This window comes from Canis lupus, chromosome 10 (assembly GCF_048164855.1).
Source record: "Canis lupus baileyi chromosome 10, mCanLup2.hap1, whole genome shotgun sequence".
In the NCBI taxonomy this organism is placed as follows: domain Eukaryota; kingdom Metazoa; phylum Chordata; class Mammalia; order Carnivora; family Canidae; genus Canis; species Canis lupus.
Window position 1 is genome coordinate 32,545,001 of NC_132847.1, and position 26,732 is coordinate 32,571,732.

The following is a 26,732-nucleotide window of genomic DNA, read 5'->3' on the forward strand; positions in this document are numbered from 1 at the left end:
TCAAAAAGCATCTTTTTAAAAAGGAAGCATAAAAATTGCATGGCAATTCTACCTAAAGCAGCTTGTGAGAATAAATCTGTAGTTAGTCATAAGGGAAACAAACCACAATGATAGAAAGAATGAACTACATTCTTGTATGTCTTTCATCAGGTTTGCTTGTGGGCATAAAACTTTCCTTGAAAACTAAAATGCAGCAGTGACTAACATGCAAAGAATACCTCATTTCCTCTTACTATCTAAAAAAGAGCATGGTATTGTCAATCATGAAATTATTCTTCAGAAATTTATGGGTTTGTGCGTAGAAACATACACACATACACACACAACTTTTACAACCAATATTTTCTTGTTGTCAATATAACTCACAGATCTATAACTGCTCTAATTTTATGTAGATTTTTCTTTGTTTTTTTTTAACTCTAAAATGTTAAGTCAATACTCTTTCACTTATCCTTTACATTTTACATGAAAATATCTTGGCTATATTTCTCTATGAAATTAAGAATAGACAATAAAAACAGGTTATCACATCATCAAGATCCTAGAAATGTAACATCTGATAAATAGAATTAGTATTAATATTTCACGGTGATATTTACCACTAATAACAAATTACTTGAGATGCTATTAAATCGATAAAGTGAAGTAGAGACAGCAGAAGCATGAAAAGCCACATTGTGACAGATAATGCACAAACAAGTCAGAGCAGCTGACAGCAGAGGTCCTAATTTCAGCTACAAGGAAGCTGCAAAGAACAATTCAGGAATCTGCAGGCATATGTCCTTTGGGATGACTTTTCCCAGAGTAGGAAACACTAAACTATTCCCCACCAAATTAAATTCTAGAGGAAACTGTATTTACCACCAATATTTATATAACATGTATTCTAGTGCTGTGGACCTAATAGAGGCTCTATAAACATTATTTACTAACTTGAATTAATGAAAATCTACAGTATATGCAGCATTTTCAATTCAACCTATATAGTATCTATTTCCTAAACATGAAAATTAATATTTCATTACTATTATAAAGAAGAGGAGGAAGAGAAGAGGAGGTGCTAACATTTGTGGAAAGCATATGAGGTAGGAAACTTTGTTAAAAGTGCCTGATCCAGATTATTGCATTTAACCCTCATAACAATGCTCTGATAAGCATACCACACTTACATCCATTCTTTGAGAATAATAAACTGAGAATTGGAGAAACTAAATGTCTAAGAGCACACAGCTTGTCACCAGAGAAGACCATACTAGCTTACAACCTCCCCACTTAAGGACTACATTCATATAAACCATGATCTTAACACTGAAGGAGGTACTTGCAATGCAAAACTAAAGATCTAATCTCTCTCACAGTTTCACTATGTCCAGTAAGGGGACCACAGAGCCCAGGCAAAGATAAAAATACTCTATAAAAACAGATGAAGGAAAAAACACACACAGAATTCAAGGAGAGCTGAAAATATAAAAAAGAACCAAAAATGGAGTTAAGTAGAACTAACAAAAAAGTTTCTATTCTTTGTTTATAAGATAGAAATATAGCTCATATATAAGGGTTACCTCCATGAAACAGAAATCCAATACCTATTGTACCAAGTATCTAATCGGTCACAGGAGATAATATTTTGTACATTATGAAGTACTCTATAAAAAGAGTTTCAGAAAGGGAATGAGGTAACTCATCTATGAGGCAGGCAGGTATTAATTTCATGATAGTGACTTTTTTGAGATACCTTTTAACCCCCAGTACCTTATACAGTATCCAACTCTAACTAGATGCTCAACAACAATAAATTATTAAGTGATCTCAGTTTGATAGCTGGAATAACTCAGGTTTAGATGTTTGTCAGCGCCTGGTCAGCCATTATAGTTAGGAGCCAAGAGTCAAACTAAAAGATTCTGACTCCAAAGTCTGTGATTTTTCTAAGGCCATACAAAGTAAATAACTAAAATGGTGCTCATGACAGAAAGACTCTAAGGAACTTCAAAACCGGGGATTCTCCACTTGCTGGTGATCTTATAAATGCTATTAAGCAACAAAATCAACACTCTGTGGAGGACCATTAAATAAGGTGCTATTGTGGCATATTGTACAAATAGTTAAACCAAATATAGGCCTTAGTATCACTTACCTGGATAAATGGCCTAGCCAATACAATTAGAACTCATATTGTAATACCGATTCTAGCATCACAGTTAGACTTCAAAGACAGATTACTCAAAATTATAATGCATACACTTAGTGAAGGAATATTGCTCATTACTAAAAATTTGCTATTGAACAAGGAATTACTAAGTACACTACAATATGGGAAATCATCACCTTTGATGTCTTCTAAACAAGGACATAGGAGACTTAAAAATTACCTTAAATTTAAATTTTATCTTAAAATGTATCTATTCCATTAGCTTTTTACTCAAATGTCTTCTTTTCAGTGAAAGCCTCTTTGGTCCCTTATCTAAAAATGTACACCTTACTCCAGCACTGTCTATACCCCCGTGACTGCTTTATTCTTCTTTCAGTATTTATTATCTAAATTATTACATATATCTTAAAATGATTATATTGTCTATTTCTCCCACAAGGGAGAATATTATCAAGGGAGGATATCATAATGAACAATTTTTAAAATTTTATTTATTAATGGGAGACACAGAGAGAGAAAGAGAGGCAGAGACATAGTCAGAGGGAGAAGCAGGCTCCCCGAGGGAGTCTGAGATCATGACCTGAGCCAAAGGCAGATGCTGAACCACTGAGACACCCAGGTGCCCCATCAATGAATAAATCAGCAAAATAGAACCCTCTCAGTTTGCAGACAGAGACACTGAGTAGAGATTTGCTCACTTATTAGGCCTAAATCAAAAGAATCTCCCAAGTTTTTCTCATATAAAGGATGTTTTTAGAACTCAGGTCCTTAGCTAAAATTGAAATGCTACCTAATTCATGTCAAGAAACATAGCAGGAATCAGCACAAGAACCTAAACAGAAATTTCAGAAATATCTGTGTGGATCAGATAAACATTTCAAATGCATCTGGAGAAATGCTGTTATCAAAAGGAACTGAGAATATCCTTGAAATAGACTATGACCTAGGGGAGAGGAGGGCAGACATGATAAATTTGACGTAAATAAAATCTAGTCATAGAAGAAGAAATTATCAGTGAAGTGTAGAACCAGACACTCAAATTAACCAGGGCTCAGGTTCATATGTGAGTCTTTTGGAGCAAAGGGAAAGCTGCAAATGAGATTTTAAGTAAAACTGGAGGAACTGTTCCAATAAGATGACTAAGGAATTAGAGCATAAGCAGCAACCATATAGTAAAATGTGACACAAAAATTATTTTTTTCTTAAATATTTTATTTGAGATACAGAAAGAGAGTGAGTGAGAGAGAGCAAATGCAAGCAGGGTGAAGGGCAGAGGGAGAAGCAGACTCTTCACTGAGCAAGGAGCCCAATGCAGGGCTTAATCCCAGGACCCTGATCACAACCTGAGCTTATCTGACTGAGCCACCCAGGCGCCTCAGAAAAATTAAGGGAGGAAATGGCAAGAAGACATTCTTATCTACTTCAGAGATGAATTACCATGTTAACAGCTAGAGGGTCTAGTGCTGGACCCTGGAGTCCCAGTAACACCTGACAGGGTATAAGAGAACCTGATGGGTCCAATGGCATTCATGGCACAGATGGACATAGCACTGTACAGGAAAAGGCTTAGAATCAGGAAAAGAAAGTATTACCAGGCCAAGTAATTTATATTTGAACACATGTGAAATATGCCTGTCTAGGACTCCTCAGAATACATAGGAAGCATTTTTTCCAAGGGCTAAGAACATGTATAAATCATACAATTTCAATAAAAATTACATTTATGTTATTACTGTTAATGTGACTCCATTTGTAACTACTGGGTAATAAGGTCTATAGAAACTCAAGCTAATGAAAGAAATTCAAAAGTAAATGAAAAAATAATAATAAATCAAGTCTAATTATCTAAGTTTGATACCTGTGTCAAGGAGAACAAAAGCAATAATATATAATGTCATACTTTAAAAATTAAACTTTTGAGGTATGTTCCACTAACATAAAATGGTAATTGGCAAGATTAAAATTTAATGCTTTAAAAAAAATCACATGAACCCAGAGTATTTAGGTTGAAACAGTCCATAATATTTTGTAATAGTAGGTAGAAGTTGGAAAATGTTAGGTAGTCACTGTAAATACTTTTTGTCCACAGGAAGTGGACTAACAAATTCATTTTTTTTACATTTTAAAAACCAATCTTTCGAGGTATAACTTGTATACAATTAAATTACCCATTTTAAGAGTATATAACACATATAACACATATATATTCATGTAATTACTATCCCAAGATATAGAATATTTTCATTATCCTAAAAATTACTAAATGTCTCTTTGTAATGAATCTTCCACATCTTCACCTCTCAGGCAAGAACTGCTCTGATTTCCAATGCTATAAATTAGTATTATCTATTTTAGGACTTCACATAAACAAAAACATTTTATTTCATCTTTGCCTCTGGCTTCTTTCTGTAAGCATACATTTTTTTTTTTTTGAGATTCATTCACATTCTTGTGTGCACCAGTAGTGTGTTCCTTTGTATTGCTCTATGATACTATATTATATAAATACACTAAAATGTATTTATCCATTCTCTATCAAATTCATTGTCTAAGCAGCCTATTCAAAATCTCTCTTTAGTCTCACACAAAGCAACAAGTCACCCAATATTTCCAGTGGAGGACTATGCAGTCACTATCAGCCTGGATGCAGATATTTTACACTAACATCTGAATATCTGGTATGATGCAAATTACCTTATCTCTGTGTATGTGAGCCTGCGTGCATATGTGGTGGGGTTTAGGAGTGGAGAACAAGTTTAAGGGAAGAAATATTATTTATTTATTTAGTATTATGTAAATGGCACTATGCCTATACTATTGTGTGTCTTGGTGAAAGTGGATGCTCTTGTAGATCTGTTCATTTTGTCTTGTTTTGGTTTGAGAGTCATTTGCAGGAGATGAGAAATCAAGAGGAAGAGGCTTCAAACAGGTTTCAAGGAGAGTTGTCATCTAATGAGTAAGAAAATTATTTAAAACAGTTCAAAAAAGACCCTCCCATTTACATACATGTAGTCTTTCTTATTGTACAAAAGAGTAACATCGCCTTGTTGAAGCAGAGAATGAAGTCTTACCTTGAGAAAAGGATCTATAACCAATCATTCCAAGTAAACAACTGTGGGTGGGAGGCAGCCTCCAAGCTGGCCCCTAAGATCCCAGCCTCTTGGTATTTGTATCCTTTACAATTAGCACCTGTTTTGTTTGGTAACCTAGTAACTCAATTCTATCAGATGCAGTCAAGTGGAAGTGATGGTTTCTGACTAGGAGACAAGGTCATAAAAGGTTATATTTACATGGAATTTCTTTTGCGCTCTCTCTCTCCTGCCATACCATGAGCAATACTAGGGAACAAATGTCAACGAACCAAAGCCTCCAGCTTAGAACCAGTCAAGACTGAGGTACTGCAAGCTCCCCAGATCCACCCCTGACACATTGCTGGAAGCCTTGTGAGTATCTCAGAGCTAGAACCAGGAAGCTGAGCTGCTTGAAGATCCCTAACCCCAGAAACCTAGATAATGGATTCTGGTTATTTTAAATCACTAAATTTTAGAGTAATTTGCTGTGCAGTAATCCACACTTAATATAAGGTCTCATCTAGATCAAAACATGGAAACTCTAGTAGACAGTATTAGACTGAAGTGAGTTAAAACTTCTTATTCTGCCAAAACTTTGGAGGAATTGGGTCTGAACTCAAAAGCATATGTGTAATTCAATGTGAAATGAAATTCTCAGGTTGAGTGTCTCAAACCTTAGTAGGAACCACCTGAGGATCTTGTTACATAAAGATGATAATTCAAAACCCTGGGGTGCAGCCTGAGATCATGCATTTTGAACAAGTTCCAAGGAGATACACATGCTGCTGGTCTATGAACTATTAGTGTAATAAAGTTACAGAGCACATGGAAGAGTGATGGCCCATGACGACATAAATAAAACATTCAGATGGACATTTGGCTCCAATGTTTATGGCTCCAAATTTCTACAATTAAAAACGTGGGAGCTCAAAATCATCATTAATTGAATATCATTACAAATATGACCTATTTTAGTTATAGGCTGGTTCAACCTACACCAACAGGTTTTATATTTTAAAGAGAGAGAAATTTGGAAGTCATCAAGTAGCTTCAGAACTATGTTCCTGTTCCAGATATGTCTATATTTCTCTAAGGATGCACCACAAGTAGTCCTGTTTCAATGTATATGATACACTTAGTATTCATACAAAGAGATTGAGAATTCTCTAAGAATTTGAGCAAACAGACAACACTTTGGAATTAGGCCAAAGAGATTTTAATGAATTATTTTCAAGTGAAAAAGCTTGAAGCAAAATATGCATTTCTATGGGAAAAAAAAAAACAATCTATTTATAGCCTTGTCAAAATGTTTTTTTTTTCTTTTTGCTAAGACAGAAAACAAGATCTACAATTTGAAAATCTTTCCTTTACCTAGGAAGTTGTTTTATTTATTTATTCAAGTCATTTCTATCTCAGTATCATTATAGCCTTCTCCTTTGTTTTAAAAATATAGATTCAGCATTTAGCCAAATCACATTATCATTAAAACAGGAAGTGCTTAGATTTTTCCCTTTCATCCTAAAAAGAAAAATTAAACCCCCTTTTGAGTTGTGCTTGTATCATTCCTACTAATTTTGAGTCATTTACATTAGTTGCCACCAATTGTGCAGCATAAGCCTAAACAAGCATATTATATAATTTTCTTTACTGGTAATTATAGAGGATAGTTTCCCTCTGGTTTTGAGAAAGTCCCTTAAAAATAATAAAGAAGTAATTAAATTGCACTTGTTTTGGGTACAATTCAACTGGGTACTACTTTTGCAGTCTGTAAGCAGTGACACCAGAAATGTGTGTGTGTGTGTGTGTTTTTTTTAATATTTCAAACTTAACTAAATTCAAAAAGGTAAATCACCTATAAAATTATGATCACTGATTAATATCAAATCAGTCCAAATGCAGGTAAGGAGCTTAACATAGCAAAAATGAAGTGACTCTATTTATGCCTAAATTTTCAGTTAATTTATGTTCTATGAACTGCTGATTGCCTGAAGAGAAGCAGAAATAAAAATGTCTTCAATAAATCACTTCATTTCTCAAACAACCTGGTGTGTTGTTAGAGTTTTGTGGCTGGCAGCCTAATGAGAACGAATGGTTTACAATCTTCTAGGACTGACCCCTTTAGTCATTTACACCATCCATTGAATGGGAGACTGCTTCACAAGTACAAGATCACACCCTTGCCACAATTATTCTGTCTAATGAGGTATCATAAGATGTCTACTGTTCAAAGGTGTGTGGTAAGGGCAGCTGAGGATAAAATATTTGGTATCCTTGCACTGAAGCATGGATACTTACTCCTGAGTCCATCTTTGTCACAGTATCAAATTAAATGAAAAAAGGTCTCTTCTTTAAGTATCATTTGCACTTTAAAGAGGTAAAAGTGAAACAAATTTTCATGTTGTCAAGGAGTTAGTGCAGGGGGACAACACTCAGAAGAGTTTTGTTAGTTTCCCCCCCCCAAAAAAAGCTCAATGACAGGTTGACTTAATTATTCAAATAACTTTTTATAGTAGATAATTAAGCCATATGTTAACCTCAGAATTTAAAATAACCAATTTACCTACAGTGTATGGTTCTTGTCTAACTCTGTATAGGTACCATTTTCAGGAGAAAAAAATGAGGCTTAGGTCAAATCAAAGCATCCATTAACATATTATTGTCTCTACAGAAATCCATGGACTGTATTAATTACCTAGGCAGCTGATCTAAAGAAGTTTTTTTTTTATGTTAATTGCTAATTAAAGAAAATTAACGGTGGAAAGTAAATTAAAAATAAAAACAGAGATGAACTATAAAAGATAATGAGGCAATTTGCAACTAATTGAATAGCTTTACACGAATTTTCCCTCAAATAACCAATAATTACTTCCAAATAAGTTAGAAAAATCAGGGATAATTCAGTAAACTATCTTGGCTTTAAATTTATACAAAGTAAAGCAAATGTAACTAGGGCTTTTCAGAAAATCATGTTTCCTTCTCAGCTGGATCACCAGATAAGCTGATCGTCCACAGGCAATTTGGTTTTGTTTTTTGGCTCATTCTGCAATGTAGCATCTGAGTCACATCTATGCCTCAAATAAAATTTGCCCACATTATTTAATACTTATGGAACTTTTTAAATTTGATTCAGGGATGTTATTATATAATTCTATAATAAATTGAAATTAGAATTAGACATAGCTCAGTGATCTGCATTAGCAGTTTTCCAAAGCCTACCTTAAAGTGCACCTTAAAATACTTTTTTTTCTTTTTTCTTTATTATAAACAAAATGGCCATTTCTATTCAACAGAGTGTTTCATAGTTTTGTCAAGACAAATGCACACATATTTAATTGATCAGCAACAACTCTTATTGTATACATCTAAGTATAAACCTATTGAAGTTGGTTTACCTTGTTGATTATTATTAGTTTCCAAATTGTGCACTCAGCTTTTCCATGAACACTTTACAATCCTCCATCTTTTTCTACAATTATAAATAATAAACCAATAAAAAAAATAAAGTCCAAATCATTTGCTCAGTTGTGTGCTAAAGGATTATTTATAGAGTGACTTCCAACTATAAGTTTTCTGAAGTGAATGATAGCTTTGTCACACTGACTTAACTACTGGTATCTCCGAAGTGTGAGATAACTAACATTGACTTAGGAATGAGTGATCCCTGAAGACTTTCTTCCATTTATGACACCGAGAATGTTTTATGCAGTGAGAATCCTCACATGTCCTGCAAGTGTCACTGTATGAATAATACATTTCCAATGTGTAATTGAATAAATTGCTTCTCCATTATGAATTATTTGGTATAACATAAAAGTTTCCCCCACCAAATGAAGACTGTTTTCTCTTTTTTCCTGTTTTAGAGATTATCCCTATTTATAGTTTTCTTTTGCACACCAAGGCTGCAGCCTGGGTGAAGGTTCATTCAGAGTGATTATAGACTTGTCTTTGCTTGGCAATGAGAATATCAAAGGGTTGAATTATCAATGACAGCCTTTTCATGTTGATTACAAACATAGTTTCTGTTTTCTGTGTGTTCTTTGGTATGAATAAAGTTTAAATCTGGCTACAGTTTTTCCTACATTTGTTACATTCATTGAAAAATGTTTAGTGAAGTATAGTTGAGAACATTACATTAATTTCAAGTATAGAACATAGTGATTTTACAACTTTATACATTATACTGTGTTCACCACAAGAGTAGCTACCATCTGTCATCATACAATGCTCTTTCAGTATCATTGATTATATTGCCTGTGCTGTACCTTTCATCCCTGTGACTTGTTCATTACATAATTGTAACTTGTATCTCCCACTTTAAAATACTTTTTCTACAAGCTATAGTTACTTTATTGGGGGGGGGAGGTAAAGCTAATATACCAGAACACTTTTGTCATAATAAATTTAAGATTTTAAAAATTAAAAACATGATTATTTTCATGTAATAAGAACAGTGCATATATTAGTTCAGCATATTGTAACTGAAGACTATACAACCTAAAAGAGAAATGACCATATACTGTCATTACCTATACCCTTTAGTGCAAATGATTTATAGTGTAGTTTTTTTTTTTTAATTTTTTAAAGATTTTATTTATTCATGAGAGACACAGAGACAGAGGCAGAGATATAGGCAGAGGGAGAAGCAGGCTTCCTACAGGGAGCCTGATGCGGGACTTGATCCTGGACCCTGGGATCACACCCTGAGCCAAGGGCAGATTCTAAACCACTGAGCCACCCAAATGTCCCTGTAAAATAGTTTTTAAAAATAATTAAAGCTACTTTCCTTTCAAATAATTTTCTTGTAAGTTTCCATAAACACAGTCACATACATACAGATATACACACGTTTACATGTTTGCTCTCTGACTTAATCCTACACAAACTCACTAAAGTACATAATAGGATATTTGTTTTACAGATAAGAAAAAGAAGTTTGGGGATCCCTGGGTGGCGCAGCGGTTTGGCGACTGCCTTTGGCCCGGGGCGCGATCCTGGAGATCCGGGATCGAATCCCACGTCGGGCTCCGGGTGCATGGAGCCTGCTTCTCCCTCTGCCTGTGTCTCTGCCTCTCTCTCTCTCTCTCTGTGACTATCATAAAAAAAAAAAAAAAAGAAAGAAAAGAAAAAAGTTTGCTGGTATCAGTAACTGGCCAATGATCAAGAATCTAGTAATCGGTACAGCCTAGATGTAATCTGAATTTGACTATTTCTAAAGCTTACTTTCCTTATTGAAATGACTATCAAACAATATATTTAAAAATAGTAAATGACTTGTTTTGTAATAAAATTTATCAATTAGTTATAGAACATACACTGAACACAGAAAGATGAGAACATTGTTAAAATTTCCAAAAAGCACTTAATTATATTTATATGTAACATGTAACGTGTATGTCATATGTGTGTATATATGTTAATTTACTCGCATTCACTATGTCCCTGTCCTACACAGGCACTAGATTAAGCCCTTATAGTTTGGCAATTACTAAGATAATTTTTTTTCTAAAGTAATTGTGTGTGTGTGTGTGTGTGTGTGTGTGTGTGGCTATAAACAAAGATAAATTTATAAAGGCATTATAAAATAAAAGGAAACAAAAATAAGCAGACATATTAAACGCCTTTAAAATATTTCTTATGGGTTTGCACAGTATAATATGTACATTAGTTATTTTATTAGGCAGAGTCATAATTAAATGTTATCTATGACTCTAAATGGGTGTGAGATATACACCTTGAGGGGCTGGTACAATATAAAAATGAGAAGATGATAATCAATAATGGAAGTCAAAGAGAAGGTACACATGTATATGAGAATTGACTGCACTCTGTAGTTTGTTCAGAATATTTTAATTTTAGAAAAAAAATGGCTACATTGCAATGAACATGCGTATAACATGAGCAAACCATGGGATATTTGGCAAGAAAGACGAAGTCTTAGGTTGTATATGTTACTTTCACCAAGTAAATCAAATCAAACATTAAAAACTTTCAATAAATTTTTTAAGATTTTATTTATTTATTCATGAGAGACACAGAGAGAGGCAGAGACACAGACAGAAGGAGAAGCAGGCTCCCTGCGGGAGTCCTATGTGGGACTCAATCGCAGGACCTGGGATCATGACCTGAGCTGAAGGCAGACGCTCAACCACTGAGCCACCCAGGTGCCCCCTACAGGTATATTTTAAAGGGTGTTCCAAAAAAGCTAAAAACATTATATAACTATCTTTGTGTGATAGCCATTAAGAATTTTCCCCTTAAGATACATATAATCTGATTTTGCTATTACACAAATGAGATACCAAGGATTGCTCAAAAAACCATATTTTGTTATCAACAGCAGATAGTAATACTGATATTAAGGAGCTCCAAATATGTTATTATTTGGTACCAAGACTGCCATTTAAATGGTTAGCTTATGCACATGCTAAATAGTTTACTTATAGACTATGATTTTTTATTTGATTTTGTCTATCCAAAATAAATTTATAACAACAAATATTTGTATAAATATACTGTGTGCACTATCAGGGTTTTTTTTTATTTTTTTTATTTTTATTTTTTTTTACTATCAGGGTTTTAGTCTTCAAATGAATTTACTAAACTAATGCAGTGATTTACCATTTGACCCATAAATAAAAACTAGCATTTTACTAACACAGAAATAGTAAATCAACAGAAACTGAAAAATGCAGTTGGATTCATTTAATATCTATTTTTTCGTCTACGGCCATACCACCCTGAACGCGCCCGATCTTGTCTGGATTCATTTAATATCCATTTTAAAATCATTCATGACTTGAAACTTTTTTAAGGAGTTAAAACAACTCATTTTAGATTAGAAAATATTTTTAATTAAAGCACCCTGCACTTCAACAGCAAGTTCTGTAATGTAACTGCAATGGTAAGCAAAGATTTCATTAACTTCCACCAGAAGTCTCAGATTTAGGAATATCGACTAATTAGAAAAATTAAAGCTACACTTCAGAATTAATTGAAATTATTAAAGTGTTTACTCTTGCATTATTTACAGCTAGAATGTCAGCAAAAGGCACTCTATACTTTCTCATAAGTAATTCTACAGCGTATATTAAGAATGTAAGATGACTTCCATTGAATATTGGGTCTTTCCAGGTAGGCCTGCTATAAGCTTTCAATTTATGCTGATTCTCTGGACAACTTCAAAATCATTCTTCTCTGGGAAAGCATGAAAGCTAATGCATTCCTGATGGATGAGTGTGATGCAAGATATAGGCATTTGCTGTCCTCATCAAATCTACCAGCAGGATTCACCAGAAACCTAGACACTCTTATCAGACAGCTACACTGTAGACAGAGTGACCAGCAAGACACAGATTGAGGTTCAGTTTTCTAAACTTAGAAAACTTTACAAAGCCTGAAGAAACATAGATTATAACTATAAAGTATCAGTTCTGTTTTTATGAAGTCATTCTTTGATTTCATCTTAGATATTATATTTAATTTATTATAAGTATTATGTGTGTTGAATTTCCTAGCACAAAGTTGATGTGTCTTCAGAAAAAATAATTGGTCCTACTGTCATAATTTAAAGTGACTAAGACTCTGCCCAGGATTTCTGCTGGCCATTCACTCACACAGGGAAGAAAGATTCACGGGCTGAAAAGAAAATGAAGGTGAAGAAAGAACAGCAACATTTTAACAACTGCCTTCCATATGTTACGTTTTAGGTGATTCTCCATAGAAAATAAAACAGAATCATACAAAACTCCAGTCACACTCCTTATTGTACAGTCCAGAAGTCTGTCAAGGTACTTGGGCTCTAATTTTCACTTTTACTTCTGAAAAACTAATTATAAGAATTTGTCATGGGACATCATGAGGTTTCTTCTTCTTTATTAGTGAAATTATATGTTTTGCACTAGATTTTTTGCTGCTAACCCTAACTATGGTATAGATGACAAAACACCTAACTTATCTATGCTAGATTCAAGAATAAAGAATAGTGCAAGATATAACAAGGAAAAAGAAGATAATGTAAGTTATTACCAATTTTTGGTAAGATGAGGAATGAATGGATAAGGCAGATAATATTAATTCCTTCAGTATCTACTTTCCTCTACCTCCTTTCAATAACAGCAACTTTTAAATTTCAGCTAGGTACATGACTACTCAGTTATGTACCACATTTTCCAGCTTCCCATGAAGCTGGGTATGACCATGTGACTACATTTAATGATATTAAAATGAAAATTCCCTTAAAGCAAAGCTATTTCCCTTGACTTCCTATCTATCTATGAAAGAGATCTGACATGTAGATGAGGACAATTCTCTAGGTCACAGCTAAGCCACAAAATGGAAGAAGCCTGGGTGCATGAAAACAGTGCTATTCCATGAGGTTTGACCCACTCATTTTAGTGGGAAAAATAATTCTATTTCATTTCAGATACTTTGTTTTGGGGTCTAATGGTTACAACAGCTTAATCTGTAATCTAATTTATATAATGTTGAATGTTGTCTATGTCATAATTATTTACTTTGCTACCGATTTTTTTTTTTTTTTTTTGCAGTGTAGCATGCAGGTTAACAAGGACTTTAATTTTATTTGACTTTATATCAATGAGGAATCCTGCTATATGATGCAAATTATAGAGGAAGGACCTTCGAATTTTTAGACTGGTTATCCCACAGAAATAGAAAAATAATTGATTACCAGGACAAATATTCCAACTTTTTTTTCTAAAAGTTGGTAATGAACATTTTATAATTTTCCAAACTGCCCCACTAATCATGTGGCCATAGAGTTATTTAATCAGAAAACTCAATCCTAAAATCTTGTGCAGATTGAAATAATTCAAGATTACTCTACTTTCAATTAAAACAAACAAACAAAAAAACCTCTTCTATTCAGTTCTGTGTCATTTTTTTTTTTTTTACCAATAACAGAACACTTGGATTCTTTCCTCTTGTACTCAGAAGCTACCCTTCCAAGTCCTCTCAGTGTCCTCATAGATTCTACTTAATAATTATCTTTAGTCACTCATACAAAGAAACCTATTTCCCAATATTATGAGTCCTTCAGATCACAAAAATATTTCAGTATGGATAAAAACCTTTTCACAGTTAATCACATTATTTTGGATTTGTGATCCAAAAAAAGGTGTTCATATAATATTTTTAAATAAAAATTAAAAATACTGAGATGGACACTATGACTACATTACTTTCTTTATCTGATGATATATCACTTTAAAATCTGGGGTACTTTCCTAAGGCAATCAAAATTTACTAACTTAAGAAGATCAATGATTTTTCAAACCATTACAGAAATAAATTTCCTTTAAAAATAATGTCTATTAGATAAATCCATAAAAAATTGGCCAGATGTTATCTAAATATCCCACAAAGGTTTTGTTTTTTTTTGTTTTTTTTGTTTTTTTTTTTTGGCTTTTAGCATCAAAGCCACATTTTAAAAATATAAATACTATTTCCCCTTTTATTTTTTTTATTTTTTTAATTTTTTTTATTTCCCCTTTTAACTGCAACATTCTCTTCAAGATATTCTTCATGTTTGTACAATGCATGCCCTAAATCTAGAAAGTACACCCAAATTCTTAAAATTGATGACAGTAACTACATACATGCTTTACTCAACAGATGTTACAGTAGCATCTCCAGCAACAAAGACTTGGCACGCAGCCAAGCATGAGCAGCAAAGCCTGTGCCTGTGGGGGCTGGGCTGCAACAAGAAACCCACATAGTTCCAGGATGGTAAGCCAAGAGAGGCTGACCACTTTGGAGCTGGCAGGGAAAACACAACATAAAATTTTGCTAGAGATCATTACTTTGTATGGCAGATGCTGGCTGCTGCTGGGAAGCAAAGGAAACTGATCAATTTGTTGTACAGAAGTAATATAGTAGGTGGTTCGTCTTGAGCAAAGCCACAGAGGAGAAGAGGTCCCTCACAAGTTGGCATTCTATTGTATATGTCATTGGCTGTAAAGGATATTCCAGATACTCTGAAATAAGATTCAAAATTAGTGCCTGAAGGTCACATACAAGTAACATTACAAAATTTGAGACGGTCTCTCAACAGGGAAAATGCAATTATAAATCTTCATCATCACTATTTTCATTAGAAGCCACTTAAATTACTCAATTTTTAACATCAGGGTATTTATAAATTTATTACAGAATACACAGGGTGGTGGAAAGAAGGCAAGAAATAAAGACAAAAAGATTGTTTGCAATCTGCGTTATAAAGGTCCCTTTATGTCACACCAAGATTTTTTTTTTACCGTTATACTTCTTTCAGTAAAGAATCTTTTAATGTTTTAACCATGATTAGATTTGAATTTTAGAAAAAAAAATCCTTTGGTGGCAGGGAAAAGAATAGAGATGAGGTAAAGGCAGGGAAACAGGAAATAGTCATTTAGGTAAGATTTATTCTATGGACTGAATGTGTCTTATCAAAATTTGTATAATGAAACATACTGGATAGTAATTGGAGGCAAGAATTTTAGAATGTGATTAGATCATGAGGGTTTAGGCTTCATGAATGGAATTTGTGCTCTTATAAAGAAATGGCAGAGAATTCCCTTGCCCCTTCCCCCATGCAGTAACACAGCAGAAAGAAGATTGTGTATGAATGAGGAAATGGACTCTTACTACATACAAAATCTGCCAGTCCAAAAATCTTGGACTTTTGGGGCTTCAGAACAGCGAGAAATAAATTTCTGTTGTTTATAAGCTACCTAGTCTATGGTTTTTCATTATAGCAGCCCAAATGGATTACAACAATTTGGTAAGACTCTGAAACAAAGGTATGGCCAGGGGAAAGATTTGGTTAAAAAATAAAATAAATAAAAGGTAGACCTCATAGAGCTTAGTCACAGAGAGGTATCATTTTACAACAGGACTCCTACAGAGCTAAATGTGGACACTGCCACAAATTTGATGAGACAATCTCGGCTTCTGAAAAACTTTACTCTCTTGAAGTTGCAAATTTTGCTTATTTTAGCTAATTACCAATACTTATTACATCTGTTTGTCTTTGGAGACCCAATCCAAGATATGTTTTTCTACTCACATCATTAATCCAAATTATATTGTGCGTTGAGTATATTATATTTCAAGAATAATTGAGACCACCTGTTTAAAAACACTTTGAACCTAAAGATTATATCATCTTTCTTTGAAAATTGCAAAGAAATAAAAAGATATTATTGCCAATGTGTTAAACATTTCCAGGCTTCTTTGTTTCTCATTCTTGACCATTATTCCTGCTACATGCATTTAAATGACAGGAGGCCAAAACCTAGCTTGTAACAAGCAGTTTAAGAGTTTAGCAGTTCTGTGAAGGTCTCCAGTGGACAAGTTTGTATCATCAAACTGCCCAGGCTGGCACCTTTTCCACTCCTCAATTCTCATTTATAACTGAAAATTCACTGAATTTTCTTGGCTAGTAATCAGAACACAGGAAGGAAGACCTCAGGCAGACCCTAGGGGGTTAAAAGATAATCCAATTATCCTGTTCACTAAGTGTTTCTGTATCTTTCACACCTGAAGGGAAGAAGTTTGAACCTCTTGAAATATGAATCCTAAAACAACTTTAACTTCCTATTTTTGGTATTATGTATTCCTCCAGCATAGAAAAAAAAAAAGCCATTTTTGCATGTGTTTTGCCATCTTGTGGTATTAAATAAAATTATGACTTGACAAATGTATACCTAAGACATAAGAAGTGTTGATTCAATAAGCTGAGAAGGAGCAAAGCTAATGTTTTATTTTGTTTGATTTTTAAAATGACACACAGCATTTCTGATAATTTCACAGAACATCAAAGATATTTCTCATGTCCTTTCAAAATTAGGGCACCAGATCTCTGACAATATGCACTGAGCATTTCTCATATATTAGAAACCCAATAAATGTTTACTGAGGATCATTTTATTCAAGCTCTCTTTAATTTAGTTAATGTAGACATAACAGTTTAGCTTTTCCATTCTTATAATCTCAAAGCTAAATCATGATTTATGTTGTAACTATTCCTTCCATTCATTTTTCAGTTTCAAATAAGCAGACTAAAATTTGAGGAACATGATCAATATCCCAGAAAAAAAAATAAGCAAATAAAAATAGTTTACTATTACAATCAAATTATATTTACAACAAAGTTTATTCAATATGATGATACCCAGACTACATGGCAAGGAAGCATAAGTAGTAAGAGTTCACACATAATTGTAATTAAGATGACCCTTACTGGATCAACTTTTGACTTTGCTCTTCTCATTTCTTTCTTTAGTGCATATGATCAGTATCCCTTACGTTGTAGCTCACATCAGTTAGTTATGCCACTCCCATTTCAATATCATGGGAAATGTGCATCAAACTGTTCTGAATAATATTTACTGGCAGATAGGCCCCTCTTGACTCTGAATTTAACTCCACAGTACACGCAAAGTTCATCTTCCCTGCCTTTGCATTTCTATTCTGCTGTGCCTTTTACACAGCACAAAGTGACTCAAACATCTTGGTTGATTCTCAAAAAGTATGGCTCTTGGTCACCAGTTACCAAGTGTAGCAAGGTGTGTCAAACAGCTCATGCAGCAGTTCCAAGGCAGCAAAGGAGTACACTCAGAAGCATTTGTGCCATGCCTACCCACTAACTTTGGGAACAGTGATGTGGAGATAGATTGCCTTGATGTGTTCTGTCCCTGCTCCTTTACCCTCAACACCACCTTCACGGTGCTCTATTCATGTATGTTATTTACTTATGGTAACTTGTGTTTGCTTCATTTGAAAAGAATTGTGTTATAAAAGCAGAAATGGGATCCCTCACCTTTTCCACTTTTGATATACTGAACCTATGGAATTCCTTTTATCTACTAATATACATCTGGGAAAACATATAAATCAATATGCCAAAACATCAGTATCACAAAGTAGTTTAAAATGTGGGATCTACAGTCAGAGGGTACAGGTGCTACACTTGATATGCTACCTTGGGCAAGTTTAGTTAGCTTCTAGGTACTTTAGCTTCCTCATCTGTAACCTAAACATAATAATTATGCCAATTTACAGGGATGATGTGAGAATAAATGAGATAATGCTTATAAAGCATTTAAAATAATGACTTGCATCTATTAAAATCAATAAATGTTAGCTAGTATAATCACTTCTATCTGAAGATATTTTCAGAGCTCATGAGAAGGTACTATGGCACATACACAAAAAAATTCAAAAAATCCAAGAGAAAGATAAAATCCTCAGGGTATCCCTGATTGGGGAAAAAAGAATTGCTTTCTTCTTTGAGTGCCATCATAAGAAGTGATGGACTATTTATGTAATGCAGATTGTTTTATCAATGAGAGGGATAAATGAACTGTAAAGGAAATGTACAATACAATGGCAGTAACTATTTAAAAATCTTAACAGCATACACTTTTATCTTCTCATGTGCCCAATTGAGTCTTCCCTGTGTAACTACAACACTGAGTTCCCATTAAGGACAAAGGAAATGGGCAGAAAAGGAAAACTTGGCAGTAGAAACAGAAATGAGAAGAGACAGGTCTAATAAAAGAGAAAAGAAGCCTGCCATGGGGGGGAACCATTTGATCTCCTCTGACCTATTTCCTAAACAGATTGATCTCCAGCTTCAGCCTACATAAGATTTCACACCCAGTCATTCTAGGATATTGTCTGAAATTCCTTTCTCTAAAAAAAAAGTGTGCATGTGTGTATACTGTAAATGACAAACATACTATTATTTATATTACAATTGGAATAATTCTTAAGATGCACTTCTTCAAAAAGCCAGTAATTATCAATGTGTATTTAGCAAATGTGTAATTTATGCTATTAGGTTCCCACAATGGAAGGGGTACATAGGAAGTTAGGAAGGTTTCAAGCCCCTAAAAAAACAACAGGAAGGCATGACTTCCTGAGGGATGGGGAAATGGGACACTGAAGTGCTGAATTCAGTCCTTGAGAGCACACAATTCTACCACAAGAAAGCCCTACTGTCTTCAACCACACAGGTATAAATGATGAGGAAAAGCCATGTGTTACAGAGCTAACCACATATGTATCCTAGGAGGAAACAAATGGATAGCACATATGATACAGAATGAACACATCCATTCAGAGGAGAAGCCACCGGATATCCTTACATACTAAAATTGCAAGCAATGGTCCAAGGAAGTAAATACCACTAATAAATATTAATTAAGAACTGAATATATTATATAATATAATGGGAAATAACAAATGACAGGGAAAATTCTTCCTCTTTGTGATGTACATAGTCTAGCATTAATATTTAGAAATATAAAAGACCCTTTGCAAGCAAAACAATATATTGGAATTATTTTTCAAATGTTCCTGTTAATTAGGACCATCAGAGAATCTTTGATTAGGTTTTTAGAGGGGATACAAAGGGGAACTCTTTAAAATGAAGTCAGAAATGTTTCCATTACTTATTCTAGAGAAATCAAGAGGTGAATTTGGATAATTTTTTAACTCCAAATATACATAACAATCCAAATAAGTCTCTAAAAATTTAAATTACACTTTTGTCTTATTATTTTATTATTTGATCCAAGGTACATATTTTAAGGCCTTTTATGAAAATAACACACACACATTAAAATGTACAGGCAGGATTTCTTCTCTTTTCTCTGTCATCTTTCCTGAGAAAGCCAATGACTTCTATGATGCTTTGGTTGTAGCTGGAATAACAGCATGAGCTTTGATTGTGACTTGTATTATATTCCATAATTCGAAAATGTAAGAGACTGATACATAAACTGTGAACTGCTCCAGTGGTCTGGAGATTTACTGAGGTTTCCTGTATGTTGTAGATGTAGATATAAGGATGGTATAGTGATATGCTTACCATGCCTTACTGCTTCTCTAGAACTTTGGAGAGTGGGGCATCTAAAGAATTAGCACTGGAGTAATATAGCTGTGAAGATGATGAAGGATACCAATTAATTCCATTGGAATATAGCATAGCCTGCAGTGATTAAATAAGCAACAGGGGGAATCCCTGGGTGGCTCAGCAGTTTAGCGCCTGCCTTCGGCCCAGGGTGTGATCCTGGAGTCCCGGGATTGAATCCGACATCAGGCTCCTTGCATGAGGTCTGCTTTTCCCTCTGCTTCTCTCCCTCTATCTGTGTCTCTCATGAATAAATAAATAAAAATCTCTAAAAAAAATAAGCAACAGGGATTCCACCCGGTTTCCATAAAAATTCCTTTAACTCAGGATGACAGTGAATGAGAGGAGAAAAATGGGAAAAGAAGGCATGTACCTGCAAAATTTTGTGACTTAAACGGAAAAGATTCTTTGCAGAAATTCTATATTTTCCATGAAATAAAAAAAATCTTAATAATGGGGAAACGTTTCATAAGAATATAGGATGGTCACAATTTAGGCAGCTTTATATTGCTAGCTTATGGGTGTGTTTTACTTAGCACTGTCTGGTACATGGGAGACTGAATAAATATTTAGTGACCAAATACTATATTGTATATACCTGACTCTGACTTGAAAATGCATATAAGTTAGGAAACAGAAGAGAATGAAACTTCTAGGGGTAGATAACATGACGATACCTGAATTATTGTCCTGTCCTTGATTTCTGTGACAAAATTGGAGGACATAATACAGATATGAACTGATAAACTGATCTTCTCAATAGCTCCACATGATACAGTGTAACAATGGCATAAACTGAGAATATGGCACAGTTTAGTAAGAGCCAGATTCCTTGTTAATTTGATGCCCATTTACCCCAAACTGGAAAGTCATTCCTCAGATTTTTGAAACCCATTTGTGGGAAAAATAAAAAGTGTAGGAATACTGCCTCTAGAGCAAGATTAACAAGTCTCTCCTTTCTCCATCCCCTCCCTTCTTCATCCTTTATTCCACTTCTCAGTAGAATTTCTGATTTGATTGTAAAGATTCTAGGTCACTGTACTGGGACAACATTTCACATATAAAAGCTTGTATAACTATTTTTCCACCTTGGGCAAGTGACTTAGACCACTCATTTATTTATTTTTATTTTTAAAAGATTTTATTTATTTATTCATGAAAGAGAGAGGCGGAGACATGGGCAGAGGGAGAAGCAGACTCCCTGCGGGGAGCCTGACACAGAACTACATCCCAACACCCCAGAATCATGACCTGAGTGAGCCCAAGGCAGACGCTCAACCACTGAACAACCCAGGCATCCCTAGACCACTTCATTTAAAAACAGGAAGCACCCTATTGCTCTTTTTTTGTTTTTTTTTTTTTTTTTTTCTGGTTCTATATACTAAATTAGCCTTTCTTGGAACTGGAAGGAAGTTATGTTCTAGGCCTTTGTCCTAAGCTACCCAGTCCATACTAACGAAAGGAATAGGAGTATATCCTGTGATACAAATCTCACATTGTATGTAATTAGCAGGTAAGTATTAAAAGGAGTATGTGCACACAGACTTTGTTTTCTTATGTAGCTGCTGAAGGGGCCCTCTTTTTAATACAAACTACACTTGAGAAATATAACTCTGGATAGCTTTTTAAAAGGATAAGTCACAGCATTCCCAAGAGAATAACTGCATTAATAGACTTGTATAGCTGACTACTTAAATAATTGCACTTAAAAGGAATTTTATAAAATTTACTTGTTCTGTGTTTAAGTGTAATACTTTTATTGTACCTTACAAAGTAAATCAATATGCACTGAATTATAACAAGATATCCTAGTCAAAATACATTTGAGATTAATTATGGCAGCCTTTAAGTAACTAACCATGTCATAATCAAATTCAGATCTTTTTCCTTTCCTTCCTTAACATCTAAGTACATTTATGAAACCAGGTAAATAAAGTCTGTAATAATAAATGTGAAATAACAGCAATTATGTTCTCTGCAATTCTAAAATCTCAACCGTAAGAAGATTTAATTATTATATTTTAGAAAATATAAGGGCTTATTAAATAAGGCAAGACCTTGGTAATATGGTGTACTGTTGAACTTTCATTTGATTCAATAATCTATCAGCAATTTGATATATCAGACCCTAACATGTTATTGCTCTTTGACTATTCAATTATTATAAACACTTCTAAAATTTTAAGTGGACCATTATCACTAAGTTTCTTCTTTAACAGGTGTGCTTAAACACACACACGTACACAACCAAACACACAAAGTGGAAAGCAAGTAAATTCTAATTAATCAGCTACATCTTGCATTCAGAAGAAAATAAATTTTAAATACAGCATGATTTTCCTTTCTCCAATGATTTAAAATATAAACCATTTTATGGAGCTAGAGGTCCACTTGCTACCACCCAAATATTTATATCAGAAAAGGGAAAGATTGGACACACTGATTTTCTTAGTGGAAACTTTTCAATTTCATCAATTATATAACATGAATTCTATCTAGGAATATAATCTGGGTTTTCTATAAGAAAAGCAAGCACTCAAAATTAACATTCTATATATTCTTTCTGCGTTCATTTTCCACGATCAGAAACTTTGTCATTATAAAATCTTTTTAGATAAATATATTGTATCTTACATCATCAACCAGAATTATCTTATTGATAATTTACTAACAAGTATATAAATTATTGTCTATGTATTTAGTTGTCAATATACCATCTTTGTGCTGTAAAAGCTGTGAACTTGGTAGTACATGTCACCTTTATATTTTTTAACCTCTGATTTCTTTAGTTTCCTCTTTAAAATACAGAGGCTGAAATAAATGTTTATATGGTTACTTCTAGCTGTGACAGGCTATAAGATGTATGTCAGGGAAAAAAACAGTTGACTTAAATTGTGCATATTAAAAAAATAAATAAATTGTGCATATTTATCTAAACATGGTATTGTAAAATAGCATAAAGAAATTAAGAGGAGAAAAAAATGAAGTCAAAAGACACCAAGCAATTTCCTTTATTTTTATCTCTGCATACCCTTTTGGTATTAAATAGAGTAACAAATCCAAAAATACTTACTAATATAATATATTTTCAGTAGCAAGAGGATAGAGTGGCTTAGAGGAATTTTAATTGACTCCCTTCCTTCCATACTCTTCATCTTCCTCCTCCAAATAAACATTTAATCCACACAGCAACAAGGTCTGGTCACCTCCAGTATGGCCCAGAGACAATTTCCTTAGCCCTTCTCCCAACAAGATGGCTGCCACAACTCCTCTTTGGGTTCTCAAGGTACCACAGTGTAATCTAACAATTTGCTAATTTCTACTATCAATCATATTACTAATTATATTAGTATATGATCCCATTCCATGAGATTTTGGGTTTAAACTATCTCAAATTGTAGGTCAATTTTTCCACTAGACAGAGGAGAAAACCCACAGAGTGCCAGTTACCGCCCTGGGGTCACACTGCCAATCACAAAGATGAGAGAAAAACTCAAAACTTTTGATTCTATGATCATATAAGTGTTCACCTAACGGGCAATGTTCATTTTTGATTCTTCATTCATTTTCTTTCATTCAACTCATTTTTTAAGAGTTTGAAGAAACATAACCATTACCGCAAGTACAGTTAACTTCCACATTGATTCTACCAGGGAAATTCATTTATTCTTGATGGATATCAAATTGCTATCAAACAGCCTGACTGACACCCAGTGAACTGACAGTAGTCATAAAAAAACCTGCGCTTAAATATATAGGGAGACAAATTCAAATGGCACTCAACTGGATACAAATCCTACTCATCCAATTTTCACTATAATTATTAAATTAGCATTATCAAATATATACTATCATATAATTCACATTGTTAAAGTTTATTAATTTCAACATAAACATAAATCCAAAAAAAAATACTACTGAAATTAAGTTATTTTCTCCAAACAACAGAAAAATCTTGAAATAAAGTTATTTGTTGTATTAAATGTGAGAGTTGCATATTGATATATGCAATTAGGCAATTTTGAAAATTACATTTTTTAGAAATTTCTGAAAACAGAAGATATTGGGTAGGTAAATTTAAAATGTGTAGTATGCACTTCAGGTCACCTGTTCTCAAATCACCACATGAAATCCATCTTCCACCTTCACCAATAATCCAGTCTTAGAAATGCAAAGATCTTGAAAGTTAATCAATGATACACCTCTAACTGCAATACATTTTACACCAGCGGTAACCACAACAATTGTCATATGCACTAGTAGCCTGTCCCAAAATTTTAACAGAGTATCTAGCTAATTATTTCATACAAGCAACAATATTTTAACTTTTCTCTTGCACTTAATAGTACCAAAGAAAAATGTCCTTTGCACTTGTCGTTTGCATCCACACCCAAGTAATAATACACAGGAGAGAGAGAGTGTCATTCCACTGAGTGAAAAACACAATTTTTAATGTTCAGTCTTTAAGTTCACATTTAATTAACAACATTTTACTTTCCAAATAAATTGTTTTAAGTAAATAGCAATCATATCCAAAGGGTTCTATAAAACATAAGATCATGTGTTCGATGAAGTCATCTTTAAGCTACTACAGTTACAGGACTAGACCTGTAAATTCCATATTAGTATTAAAGGAAAAGAAAAGTACATTTGCCTTCACCAACTGCAATGGCAAGCAAATGCAGGTATACGGCACTTTATTAATAAGAACTCCTTTAGTAAGCACACGTTAGAGGAATTAATCATTCATTCCCTGCAGACTGCTTATGTATTTCATAGGGCCATTATCTGATCTGAATAACAAGAACAACTGCATAATAAAACACATTACTGCTGACACTAGCAACTTTCTTTTTTCAACTTTAAAGTTGCAACCACCTCTGTATTGCATAGAAAACTGGTGGCAAGAAAAAAAAAAAGGCAAAAACAAGAAAACAAACAAAAAGACAATTTAATCATCCCACCCAGTTTTGACTTCTTTGAAAGTGATCAAATATAACATGTTCAAGCTTGACTAGAAATGGTTTTAATTCAGGCTATCTTCCTTGGCACTCTAACATAATTAGAACACAGGCAGAATGTGTTTCACATTAATTTTCATGTTAATTGTAAATCTTTGCTTTCAGCAATTTGAATATAGTCAACAATTTTGTCATGTCTTTTCTACTGTCATGTCTTTTCTTCTTTTCTACTTTTCTAATGTGTCCTATTGTAATATATGTAATAACATGTTTGATCCACTCTTAAAATTGGCTACTTCAGTACACTCTTACCTTTTATTTTTCAATAACTGCTTTTTCAAACATCAGATACCTTTCAGGTGTTTGAGGTCACAAGTGAAGAGGGATCAAATCTGATCAACCAAGGGTTTAATTTTAAATTACCTAAATTCATTTTAAAACAACGCAGAAATGGAAACTGAGAATAGCAATACCTCTAAGAAAATCCATTTGGATAGAAAATAAAGTAATATACAATAAACAGTGACATATCTTTACCAAATGATTTCCATATATTACAACTTCATATCAACAAATTCAATTGCCCTACTGTTATTTCATTACCCTCAAAACTTATGTCCCAAGATATTCAAAGCTTTTGACATTGAAGAACCATACAACTCTAAAACATCTTTCTTTTTTTTTAAAACCATTGTACATGAGTTTACTTGTAAAATTTTAAAAATCAATGCCAAATGAATAGTGCCACTTTTATATATTTGAGTAAATACAAAGATAATATTTTTTTCACTTTACCATTATCAGCAATTAAATATGAGAGCCCTTGGGTATTATTTGATAGTAAGGTGTTCTGTGGAAAAACAATATTATCTGTAAGTAAGGAGCTTTAATTTTCAATCTGGTTCATAACTCTTAAAGACATTTGCTTGCAAAAGTGTGCTTTACATTGAGATAGAAATTGAAAGTTAAAGGTAAACTTTTTAAATTACTATTCTACAGTAGTCAGCCTGCATGCTATTATGTCAGAGAACTTTGTTAAAAAAAAAAATCAGCTCTGTTGTATCTAAACTGGAATTCTACTGTATCTACTATATATGTAACAATGCAAGAAGAATTAGATTCCGAGTCCATTTGGCAGTAATAAAGAAAAAAATGCTGAAATGTTATTGATTCTCTCCCTCCTGTGCAAAACAAACTGACTCAACTATATTTTTACTGACATAACACAAAGGTTTTATTTAGATATTACAAAATATTGGCAAGTGTTAGACTGTATACCTCTTATTCTTTTTAAATATATCATTAACCCTTTCACAGAAAGAGGAAGAGTGTCCTACTTGTTCTTACAGAAATGCTGCAGCTACTGACATGGTGATGTTAGCCCCAAGAGGAATACTGCCTGCAAAAGTTTTTGATGCAGAGATATTCGGCCCTAGGAGACACCTTAAGCCTGTCACTGGCTGCTGAGCCCCTGTCACAGTCTATAACCTGCTGTGTCAAAGTCACAGCCTCAGCTCCTGCCCTCTCCAAAGCATTTTTCACATTCCCTCTCTGAATGAATTTCATCCAAATTATCCAAACTAGCCTAGTTGGAGGATTTTCTTCCACATCTCATCTACCTAGAAACCTCAACA

The 26,732-nt window shown here is 33.7% G+C and overlaps 1 protein-coding gene across 34 annotated transcripts in view; it reads right to left on the minus strand.

Annotated features, from left to right (window-relative positions):
* The window catches only part of PTPRD (protein tyrosine phosphatase receptor type D), a 2,176,041-nt gene that overhangs the window by 2,148,403 nt on the left and 906 nt on the right, over nt 1-26,732 (minus strand). The window lies entirely within an intron of this gene.